Genomic DNA, 12,026 nt, shown 5'->3' with positions numbered 1-12,026 from the left:
AGCCCAAGCACAGGTGTGTGAAATGGGGTGAGCCCCCGTGTTGCCCAACTGCCGGGGATGCTATTTGTTGGAGGCTAAGTGAGTGCTGCTCCCTGGCCCTGGTGCAGTGCACCACCTGCCCCCGAGGGCACAGGGTAGGTCCTCAGTAAATGTTTGTTGACCTGGAATGAATTCAAAGGAGGGTTTCATCTTCTTTCAAATTCAAATCTAGAGATAAGATAGCGTTTCCTAAAGTGTGGCCCACAGACTAGTTGTCCTAGAGAAATGTTTTTCCGGAAAAGCAAACCGCTGCAAGCATGTATCCATTCATAACGCTCTAAGTACCGGCGCTAACAAGTCCTGCAATGAAAATAATTTTTTTACACTTAGTTTTGAACTCAAAATTTCCAATCCTATTTGAGCATAGGCTTCCCCCTCCCCTCCCTTTTTGGGTAACATAACATTTCTACAGACACTGAAGAGACTCTACCAGGGCATCTCCGTGTGTGTAAACCAAGCTCTGTTCACACCCCTCAGCTGCACATTGGAAGGCTGTTTTCTCGGTTTGCCCATAGGGAAAAAAGCGTTTTATTTACTTATTTATTCATTTGTATATTCACTCAACCAACATTTCTGGAGTGTCTACAATGGTTCGTATGCTGGGAATAACAAAAGATGCCCTAGACTTCCAAGAATCCATGGTCAAGATAGGAAGACAGAAGGCTAAGCAATTGAACTGAAAGACTCAGAGAGAGCAAGCAGGCACTGCCTCTCGCGCTGTGGGCCGTCACTCGTGCTGATGCCCAGATCCGGCTAGGAGGGGGCAGGGAGAACTTACCCGGCCGGGGTGTCTCAGGCTATTTGTGGTGAGGATCCAGTTGGTTTTTTGCCACATTTTGATTTACCATAAGAGATATTCATTTGGTCTTCCTAAAACCCTTAGAATTTTTTAGGTAATGAGAGGAGAACAAACCCCTTTTCCAACACATCTGAGTTTATATCATTGAGTGACTTTTGGAAAACCCCTAAGGATGGGGGCTGGTTGCCAGGGGACCCAACCAGGTGATCAGAGACTTGGAACTCTCAGCATCCCCTTCCCCACCTCCAGAGAGGAGGGGCTGGAGATTGAGTTCAATCACCAATGGCCCATGCCTTCATCAATCATGCCTACGTAATGAAGCCTCATCAAATCCCAAAAGGACTGGGCTTGCGGGGCTTCTGGTTTGGTGAACATTTGGAGGTGCTGGGAGAGTGGCGCCCCTAGAGAGGGCCCGGAAGCTCTGTGCCCCTTCCCTCGTAGCTTGCCCTATGCTTCTCTTCGATCTGACGGTTCATCTGTTTCCTTTATAATATCCTTTATAATAAACTGGTAAACGCAAGCAAATGTTTCTCTGAGTTCTGTGAGCTGCCCTAGCAAACTAAGTGAACCCAAAGAGGGGGTCATGGAAATCTCCAGTCTATAACCCATGGTCAGAAGCACAAGTGGCAACGGAATTTCTGACTGGCAACTTGAAGGGAGGAAAGACAGTCTTGTAGCACTGAGCCTTCAACCTGCGGGTCGGACATTACCGGCAGGTAGTGTCAGAATTGAGTTGAATTATAGGACACCCAGCCGATGTCGGAGAATTGCTTGTTGGTGTTGAAAAAAATCCCAAACAGTGGGGTTTCTCTTTTTCAATCCATTGTGAATTGATACCTTTGCAAAAATACATTAAAAATGTATTACTAAGTCAGTGTGATACTGGCATAAAGAAAGTCATATAGATTAATGGAACAGAATTGAGAGTCCAGGAATAAACGCTCATGTTTATGGTTAATTGATTTTCAGCGAGGGTGCCAAGACCATTTAATGGGGAAATAGTACTCTTTTCAACAAATGGTGCTGAACCACTGGATATTCACATGTAAAAGAATGAAGCTGAATCCCTCCTTATACTGTGCACTAAAATAAACTCGAAACTGACCTAAATGTAAAAGCTATTCTTAGAAGGAAATATGGAAGCAAATTTTGAAACCTTGGATTAGGCAAGTTCTTCTTAGATACAAGAGCAGAAGCATGAGAGACAAAAGAAAGGGGTGCCTGGGTGGCTCAGTCAGTTCAACTGCCGACTCTTGATTTTGGCTCAGGTCACGATACCAGGGTCCTGGGATCGAACCCCGTGTTGGGTTCCACCCTATCAGAGCAGAGCCTGCTTGGGATTCTCTCTCTCCTCTCTCTGCTCCTCCTCCACTCTCTCTCCCTCAAAAATAAATAAACTTAAAAAAAGCAAAGAAGAAAGAAAGTGAAAAAAACAACCCATAGAGTGGACGAAGGTATTTGCAAATCTCGTATCTGATAGTGGACTTATATCCAGAATTTATAAAAAAATTCCTACCACTCAGTAAAAAAAGGGTAAGTAACCCAACTTAAAAAATGGACAAAGTGTCCGAATAGACATTTCTCCAAAGAAGATAATACAGATGACCGAAGATGTGATGTGAGCAGGGTTTAGGAAAACCAGTAGGAGACAATGCAGTTCCCCTGGGTTTGCAACATCAGGAAACCATTAACACCCGTACGCCTGAGGGTGCAAGGGGATGGAATAGTTCCAGAATCTATGGAGGGTAGCTGACTGAAGGGGCTGTACTGACAGGACTATGTACTTCGGTATGGGAAGGCAGCGAACCCACAGCTTCTAGGAGGAAAATAACTGGGGAAATAAATATCCCAGCTCCACTCTCTTCCCGCCTTTGATCTCCTGTAAGTACCTCCCCCGTTGGCCAAACTCAAGAGTGAGTTTGAGTTCCACAGTTGGAAGAATGTGGTAGAAACAGGCCTGGGCAGAAGCGAATATGGGATTTAGGGAGTAGGAGGAAGAGGTGAGATTTATGGGTGGGCTATGGATGTGGAAAATCAAAAGAAATCCGAAGGCGTGAGGCAGGGAAGGTGGGGGTGGGGAATGAGATGTCAGGCTGATTTAGATGTGATAACATTTGCTGTCCTGAGCACCGGGATGTTCCCTGATGGGCAGATCCAAGGGACAGTTCGGCTTGGGGCAGAAGTGACCTAAAAACTGTTGTGCAGTTTCCGGAGGACTTCTGTAGGGTTTAAGCATCACCTTGGGCCAGAGTCCACAAACTTTTTCTTAAAGGGACGGCTGGTAAATATTTTAAAGTTTTGCAACACAGCTACTCAGTGGCCATGGTAGTGGGGAAGCAGCCATCCGTCCGTAATACATAAACGAATCGTGTGGCTGTGTTCCAAACACAACTTTATTCATAAAACCAGGCAGCCGGCCTGCAGGCACTAGTCTGCCAACCCCTGCCCAGGACACGTAGGAATTTTTTCATTATTTTGCCTCCAGATAGCCTTGATGTGTCTATTTGAACAGGCCTTTCCCCAGTCTGGCTTCCGACAGATAAGCAGCTGGACACCTTTCAGAGAACCGGGAACGAATGAGCCAGTAGATTCGGCTTTAATTCCCACGGATGTGTTAGAAAGAATGCGTGTGGAGCTGCCTCACCCATAAGAAGGGATATGGGACAGGAATTTGCAGCTCAAAATATTGGATTTCACATATTTTCCTGAAAAAAAAAAAAAAAGCTAGGTTAAAGGAAGCTTTCCTTTTCATGCCAGGAACATACCTTAGTTTGGTGCAATGAAGGCGGAGCTTTGAAATCCTACAGACCTGAGTCAAACGTGTCACTGACTTGCTGTTCGGTCTCACCGAGCCGCTGTCTTACCTATAAGATGGCGAGAACGCTTGCCTCATGGGTAACCATAGCTATGACCAGCAAATGTTTAAAATGAAAGCAGAACTCAGTGTCTCCCTTTCTTGACCCTCTTTAGTGCATCTCTCACTCTCTGGGCGCTGCTGGGCACTAGGAGCATCTTGGGGGTCCCTTGGATACCAGCCAGCCTTGTTTCCCTCATGATAAGCTATATAATGATTTCTTTTGCAGGGCACATCACCCACAATGGTGGTGGAGAGGTGAGTATATATACTAATTCAGACGAAAGGAGATGACAAGCAGGTCACAACGGGCAGAATTAACTTCCCCTTTGCGATTATTATTCCTGGGACCGCACTAGACACGGGATGCGTTCCTCGGGGCTCAATTTCAAGGGAGGAAGACCCAGCAAGGACTAGCTTAGACAGCGTGGAGAACCAGAAATGGAGTCTCTCCTCTGTTCCTCCTCTCCGCTTCTCCCTGTGTGTTGGCTTTCTCCACAGGGCTGGTGGCCAGGCAGGCTTCAGCCCACAGGCCAGCTCCTCCCAGCTTTGACACCAGAGACAGACCAACACCCGCTGTCCTTGGTGTCAGCTTTACTGTCCTGGGTAAGGAAGGGCTTTTTACGTGGGGGAGTTGGAGGTCAAAACCAGCATCAGCATTGGGGCCTTGGGGCAAGTGAAAGAAGCCATCACTCCCAAACAACTTAAATTCCTCCCTCCCCACTCCAAAGCTTGTACGGGTCAAATAAAAATGTGTGCTGCCTCCAAAGCCCACACTGGCTGGGTAGGAGTTTATAACCTTGGAGCTCAAAGATCTCAAGAACTTCTTAGCAATTCAGCAAATGAATCCGTGACATTGACTGGAAGCAAAGGTGGAAGGGGCCTTTCCAGGCAGGAAAATGCTGTTTCAGAAGGATAGTTAAGGCGGGGCATGTGCCAAGTTGAGAGAGGCATCTTTCTCCGAGACTTCTTAGAGCGAGGTCATAAATGCCTTAAAAAAACAAACAAACAAACTATCACTCTAGGCTCAGAAAATTCAGTCATGTGAATTCCGTCTGTGCTTGTAATTTTGTATCCTTTGATTGGATTGGGTTCTCATCGGACTCAATCGGTGTCAAGTCAAAAGTGTGGGGGTGCAATGGTCTCTGATCCTGAGATGGGGGAGGCGTAAGGATCCTGGAGACAGGTGATCGTAAGCTCCACAGAGCTGGCCAGATAACTTTGTCCAGGGGCTTGTCAGTGGCCAAAACTTTCCAGGGTTCGGAATTACCTATCATCCAAACCGAGAATGTGCTTAGGTACTGATAAAGCAGGAATATTTAAAGAGAGAGAGAGAGGGGGGGGCGCCTGGGTGACTCAGTCGGTTAAGCGTCCGACTTCAGCTCAGGTCACGATCTCGCGGTCCGTGAGTTCAAGCCCCGCGTCAGGCTCTGGGCTGATGGCTCAGAGCCTGGAGCCTGCTTCCGATTCTGTGTCTCCCTCTCTCTGCCCCTCCCCCGTTCATGCTCTGTCTCTCTGTCTCAAAAATAAATAAAAAACGTTAAAAAAAATTAAAAAAAAATAAAGAGAGAGAGAGATTAAAAAAATGAGGGGAAAATATTTGGGAGGAAGAATTTGATATTGCAAAACATATCGAGGTGCCCCTTTTGGAGAAAGCTGGAACTTTTCAGAACTTTCATCCATGTATTTTGCACTGAAGCATCCTTTCTATTTTGAATTATATATGGGAGGCATGGCATCATAATCCTTTTGGTGTTTAGAGCTACTACAAGAGCCGTCCTGGATCTGGAGGTGGGAGAGAGGTCTGTGGTCCCTGCTTCCTCCCCACCAGGTACCTTCCTCAGTTCCTTCTGCAGGGCTCAGTCTGCCTCATCACCCCTCCCCTGCTAGCACCATTCCCTAGAGTCCCTATTAAAATGTACTGCCCTTTTATTCCTTCCCCAGGCACCTCTAATCCACAGTGATGATGGTGTTAATGATGACATAGCATATAAATTACTCCCATAACTGGATAAACTAGATAATCTTTAAAGATGGCAGGATGCCACTGTAATAAAGACATACTAATAGCTGTTACACTTCTTCAGTACTCAGTCTTTCTTAGTTCTGATTTTTTTTTTTCAGTTGTCCCCATCTCAATAATTCTAGCAATGGCAACAGTGACTAACAATTTTGGCCATTTTTCAATGTGCCAGGAACTCTTCCAGGCTCTTTCTCCTAACTCACCACCTCCCCACCACTCCGAGTTAGGTTGTTATCTCCAAAATGGATGAGGAGAGGCATCACTTTGCAGATAAGGAGACTGAGGCGTGCAGAGGTCGCGTAGCCCATTTACACGAGGTCACTCACCAGTAGTCGACCGCATCAGGATTTCATATGAAGGAGTCTAGCTCTAGAATCCTCCGTTCAAGTTAGCCAAGCCAATCCCTCAAGAGTAAACCCTATTTCTTCACTATTCCTTTTTGGCACAAAAATGTTCTACCTGGGGGCGCCTGGGTGGCTCAGTCGGTTAAGCATCCGACTTGGGCTCAGGTCACGATCTTGTGGTTCATGAGTTCGAACCCCGCATCGAGCTCTGTGCTGACAGCATGGAACCTGGAGCCTGCTTCAGATTCTGTGTCTCCCTTTCTCTCTGCCCTTACCCCACTCATGGTCTGTCTGTCCATCTCTCTCTCTCTCTCTCTCTCTCTCTCTCTCTCAAAAATAAATAAACATTAAAAAATTTTTAAAAAATGTTCTACCTCTAAAATGTATTGCCAGTCTATCCACTACTCTCCACCTCTATCTCCAGCCACCATAAGGATGAGAAGATCTCATCAAGAAATACGTTTCACCAGATCAGGGACTTGGTCTTGTGTCCCATTGTCTCCCCAGGGCCGGCTGACACATTGCAGACACTCAGTAAAGATGGGCAGATTTCCTAACTGAAATCAACAAGCACGCATTGAGCACCGATTCTGTTTTTCAGAGAAAATTGTTTGCTTTCAACGTTTTTACTTGCAGGTTTTCTCTTGGGTTTATATACAGACTTACAAAACTGGGATTATATTGTATATCTTCCTATAGTTTGCTTTATTCTCAATAGTGTATTCTGAACATCCTCCCATGTTATTAAAATTTCTTTAGACATTTTTTTATAAATGTTTATTATTGAGAGAGAGAGAGAGAGAGAGAGAAGGAAAGGGGCAGAGAGAGAGGGAGAGAGAATCCCAAGCAGGCTTTGTGCTGTCAGCACAGAGCCTGACACAGGGCTCGAACCCACAAACCGTGAGATCATGACCTGAGCCAAAACCAAGAGCTGGATGTTCAACTGACTGAACCACCCAAGTGCCCCCCCCAATTTTTAAATAGTAATCTACTATTCTATTTCATGACATTAATAATTTTCAAATTGTTAAACAATTAGATTGTATTAGTTATCTGTTTCTGTGTAACAAATTACCCCAAAACTCGATGACTTAAAACAACCAACGTTTATTACCTCACAGTTTCTGTGGGGCAAGAAGTCTGGGAGTGGCTGTGGCTCAGGACTTCTCAAGGATGCAACCAAGATATTGGGTGGGCTGCAGTCATTTCAAGGTTCAAATGGGGGAAGACCCGCTTCCAAGCTTACTTGGCTATTGGCAGAATTCAGTTCCTTGCTGGCTGCTGGTTGGTGGAATCAGTTCCTTTCTCCCACGGTCTATAGATAGGTGGGTAGATGGGTAGATATCTACAAATATCTACTTATCTATCATCTAATTTTTTAAACCTTTTATTTATTTTTGAGAAAGAGAGAGACAGAATGCGAGCCGGGAATGGGCAGAGAGCAGGGGAGACACAGAATCCGAAGCAGGCTCCAGGCTCTGAGCTGTCAGCCCAGAGCTCAATGCGGGGCTCGAACCCATGAATGGTGAGATCATGACCTGAGCCGAAGTCAGATGCTTAACTGACTGAGCCACCCACGTACCTCTCTATCATCTATCTAAAGAGAAAACGAGAAAGGGTACTCAAGACAGAATTCAGAGTCTTTTTATAATCTAATTGTGCCTGTTCTAGTCTATTCATTAGGAATGAGTGGATAAGTCCAGCCCACGAACTAGGGGAGAGGATTACACAAAAGTGTGAAAACCGGGAGGTGGGGATAATTGGGGGTCATTTTAGTCTGCCTACCATATAGTTTTCCCCCAATTTTTTCTACTGCTAACAACGTTCTTCTGAATATCTTGTTACCTGCATGGCAAATTATTTCCTTACGATACATTTATTGACTAGAAGGATGACAACATCGTAAAGGCTGCCAATGCACACTGACTAATAATTGCTTTCTAGAAAGCTTCTAGTCATCAGTGTATGGGAACACCCATCTCACCATCCCTTCATCATCATCTTTGTTGTAAAATTCTTCGCTTATTTGAAAGATCTCTCTTTCTTCTGATTTGCATTTGAGGGTAAACCTTTCCTCCCACCATGTTTATTAGCCATTCATATTTTTCCTCTTAGGAGTTTTCTATTTTATGTCCATACTTATTTTTCTATCGGAGATTTAGTGGTTCTCTTATCAATTTGCATGTGCTTTTCAGATACAGATATTAACAATGGGTGGGGTATTTTTTGGGTAACGATTTCATTGGGATATCACTTACATACTACGCTATTCACCCATTCAATGTGTACAATTCAACGTTTTTTAGTGCATTGACATATTTGTGCAACAAATCAATTTTAGAACATTTTCATCACCTCAGAATGAAACCCTGTGCCTTATAGCTACCACTCCTTACTCTCTCATCCCTTCTTCCAGCCCTAAGGAACCGCTACTTAACTTCCTGTCTCAAAGGATTTGCCTATTTTAGGCATTTAACATAAATGAAATCATATACTCTGGCTTCCTTCACCTTTTTAATGTTTTCGAGGTTTATCCACGTTGTAGCACGTATCGGAACTCCCTCCCTTTTCATGGCTGAATAAGGTTTCGTTGTATGGGGATGCCATCAGTGGATGGACATTTGAGTTATTGCCACTTTTTGGTTATATGAACAATACTGCTCGGAACCTTCACGTAAGAGTCTTTGTGTGGATATATTTTTTAAATTTCCTTGGGTGTAGACCTAGGAAGGGGAATTGTTGGATGAAATAGCAGCTCTAGGTTTAAGTGTTTGAGAAACTGCCAGACCGTTCTCCACAATGGCTGTACCATATTACACTCCCGCCAGCACTCAATGTGGGTTCTGATTTCTCCACATCCTCAATAATACTTGTCATTTTTTATCTTTTTTATTACAGCCAAACTAGTGAATACGAAGAAGTATCTTCTTGTGGCTTTCATTTGGATTTCCCTCAGGGTTACTGATGCTGAGCACCTTTTCATGTGCTTATTGGTCATCTGTATGTCTTCTTAGAGACATGTGTGTTCAGATCCTGTGAATGGGTAGGAATTTTTATCAGACGGATTGGGGCCAGAATGAACCTGCAGTGGGGCAAGACTAAAACAGAGCAGGTTTGAGACGTGGTTCCCCCAACCTCTAGCTGTGCGATTTCCGGGTTTCTTAAACTCTTAGCCTGTTTTCAAGTCTTTTAAATAGGGATAAGAATAACATGACGTCATTGTGTGGCTGAAATGAGAAAATACACATGTAGAATTTAGCAAAGTACCTGCTACACGGCACCCATGCAAGCAACAGAAGCTATTTTCATGATTTGTAAAAGGTTACATGGTAAGAACTGTGTTTCAGGAAGATTAATCTGGCCATGTTATTATATTAAATAGATTAAAGAGAGACTGCAGACAGGGGCATCAATTCAGAGAAGACCCAGTAGTTTAAGCAAAAAGCAAACGAAATGAGAAAAGTATGTTTTCTGGCCTTTCCTACTACAGACGGGTTTTTCTCCCGTCCACAGCCTGAGAAGCCCTGGAAAGAAGTGATCCGGTGGCTTTTTCAGGTAAATCAAAGGTATTTGCTCTGTTTCCCCATGGATTAGTGAGTTAATTAGCTAACTAATTAATTAATTAATAACTCACTAATCCATGGGGAAATCGTGATGAATACATTTTGAATATTTTGATTAACGCTTCATAATAACTTGAAGAACTTTAAATGTGTTTATTAACTCTGTTTCTCTGGAGAGAGATAACCTATAAGGCTCTAGTAATTTCAGGGTCATTTATATTATCAGTTAAAATATAGCTGTCTCCAATGCCTGCTCAGGCATTCAATGCCACCACATACCTATAGAGCAACATTATGTGCTGGGCACTGTTCCAGGCACTGAGCATACAGTGGTGAACTCTTTATATCAAAGAGTTCACATCCTAATAAGGTGAAATATTAACAATCTATTCATTCAACAAATATTTATTGAGCACCTACTATATGCTCGGGATGCATTGGTGAACAAAACAAGCAAAAATCCTTGTCCTCATAGAGCTTACAGTCTAATGGGAAGATACAGACAATAAGCCATAAACAAAATAAATAAGGAAACTCTACAGTTTGTTAGAAGGTGATAATCGTCATTGAAAAATAAAGCAATGAAGGGAGAGTGGGGATCAGGAGCTGGAATCACAACTGTTAGATAAGTTGATCAGGGTCAGCCTCATTGAGAAATGGAAGGAGCTGAGAGAGCGAGCTATGTGGATATCTGAGGGAAGAGAATGTACCAGGCAGGTAGAACAGCAAGTGCAAAGGGCCTGAGGCAGGAGCATTCCCATTAGAAATAAGGACAACAAAAAGCGGAGCGAGCAAAGGAAAAAAGGAGACGTTAACAGAAGAGCGGTGAGGGGATAGATCATAGATACCATAGGGCTTTTTCCAGGGAAGAGGCAACCATTCATTTCTGAAAGAAACAAATCAAAAGTGCTGATTATATTTCTTGCTAAGCAAAGGACAGGTGCACTGTAAGGCAGAGTCTGTGAACAAAGAAATCTGTGGCCTTCCATAGTGTTTTGGAAAGCGTGGGTTCAGAGATTCGCACTTGTAGAAGCTGGACCGTTTGGGGATGAGTTGACCTTTAGCTAAGGAAGCAGGATTACTGGAGTGTGGCTGTCGCTGATTGGCTGACTTTCTGAAGCAAGGAGCTGTCGCCGCCAAGTGAGAGGTTGTCCCTGATTGATTTTAAAAGATGACCAAAGAACAATTAGTCTTTTCCTTTGTTCAACTTGGAACGAACAAACTTGTCACCCTCCGCTTTGCAAGGCCACTGTAAAGTCTTTGTCTCTTACTCTGAGGGAAAGGGAGAGATACTGGAGGATTTCTGAGCAGAAGGGTGACAGGATCTAATTTACATTTTCCAAGGCTCACTCTGGCTGCTGTGTAGGCAAGGGTAGAAGCAGGGAGACAAGTCAGAAGGCCAGGTTGCTGCCGCCGTCCTGGTGAAACGAGATGTGGCTTGAACCATGGGGCTAGTAGTGGGGGTAATGAGAAGGGCCCCCATTTGGGATATATTTACTTACAGACAACAAATAAGTAAGACAATCCAATTCGGCTAAGTATATGGGAGTGAAAAAATGTTTACCATCACATGAGTGATACGACCAGATGCCCTTATAGAGTAACCCAGGGTGGGGGGCTACTTTAGGAGGGGTGAGGGAAAGACTCTTTGAGGAGGTAAGATATCAAAGATGAAAAGGAGCCAGTTAAGACCTTGAAGGCAGGAGCCGTGTGTGTGTGTGTGTGTGTGTGTGTGTGTGTGTGTGTGTGTGTGTCAGAGCCAAGACCAGTGTGTTTAGAAGGTGGAAAGGGGTAGGGGAAGAGGCAGCATTTGGGGAGAGGGGGAGAGAAAAGCAGAAGCCAGATCCTTCCAGGCACTGAGTGCACAGAATGGATTGAGAAGAGAGGGCGAGAATAGAATCAGGAAGTTGGAAACAGAGACCGTTCTGTACAAGACAGTGTCATCATGGAAGTTCTATGAGGCCTCATTAAAGTAATAAAGTAGAATCCAACCGGGAAGTCTTCATTGTGCTTTGTTTGCCGATTTATGACTCCTATAAATAATGGTATAAGTTAAGGGGCAGCTATGGTGTGTGGACTAGTAAAAGAGACAATCACCTGTCCTCTGACCTTTGGTGAAAAGTCTAGATTACTCTAGAAGCAATAAAACATCTGAACTGTCAAAAAAAAAAAAAAAAAGAAAGAAAAGAAAAAAGGAAAATCTAAATTAGTCTAGATACTGTCTTTTCCATGACTAAACTCTGATACACGTCTTTCACCATGTGATCATGAAAAACAGTTAATGTTTACTGGGGGGCTTCCTGAATGCAGATATAAAAGGCACAGAGAACTCAGGTTGTCCAGATAGCATGACCTGGGATTCAACAGCAGAGGGGTGTGGCACAGGTCCTCGGTCTTTTAGAGT

Source organism: Lynx rufus, unplaced genomic scaffold (genome assembly GCF_022079265.1).
Source record: "Lynx rufus isolate CCGP_SWC_20201006 ecotype Redwood Valley unplaced genomic scaffold, mLynRuf1.p SCAF_7, whole genome shotgun sequence".
NCBI lineage: Eukaryota > Metazoa > Chordata > Mammalia > Carnivora > Felidae > Lynx > Lynx rufus.
The sequence above is the reverse complement of the archived record's forward strand: the minus strand, read 5'-3'. Positions refer to the sequence as shown.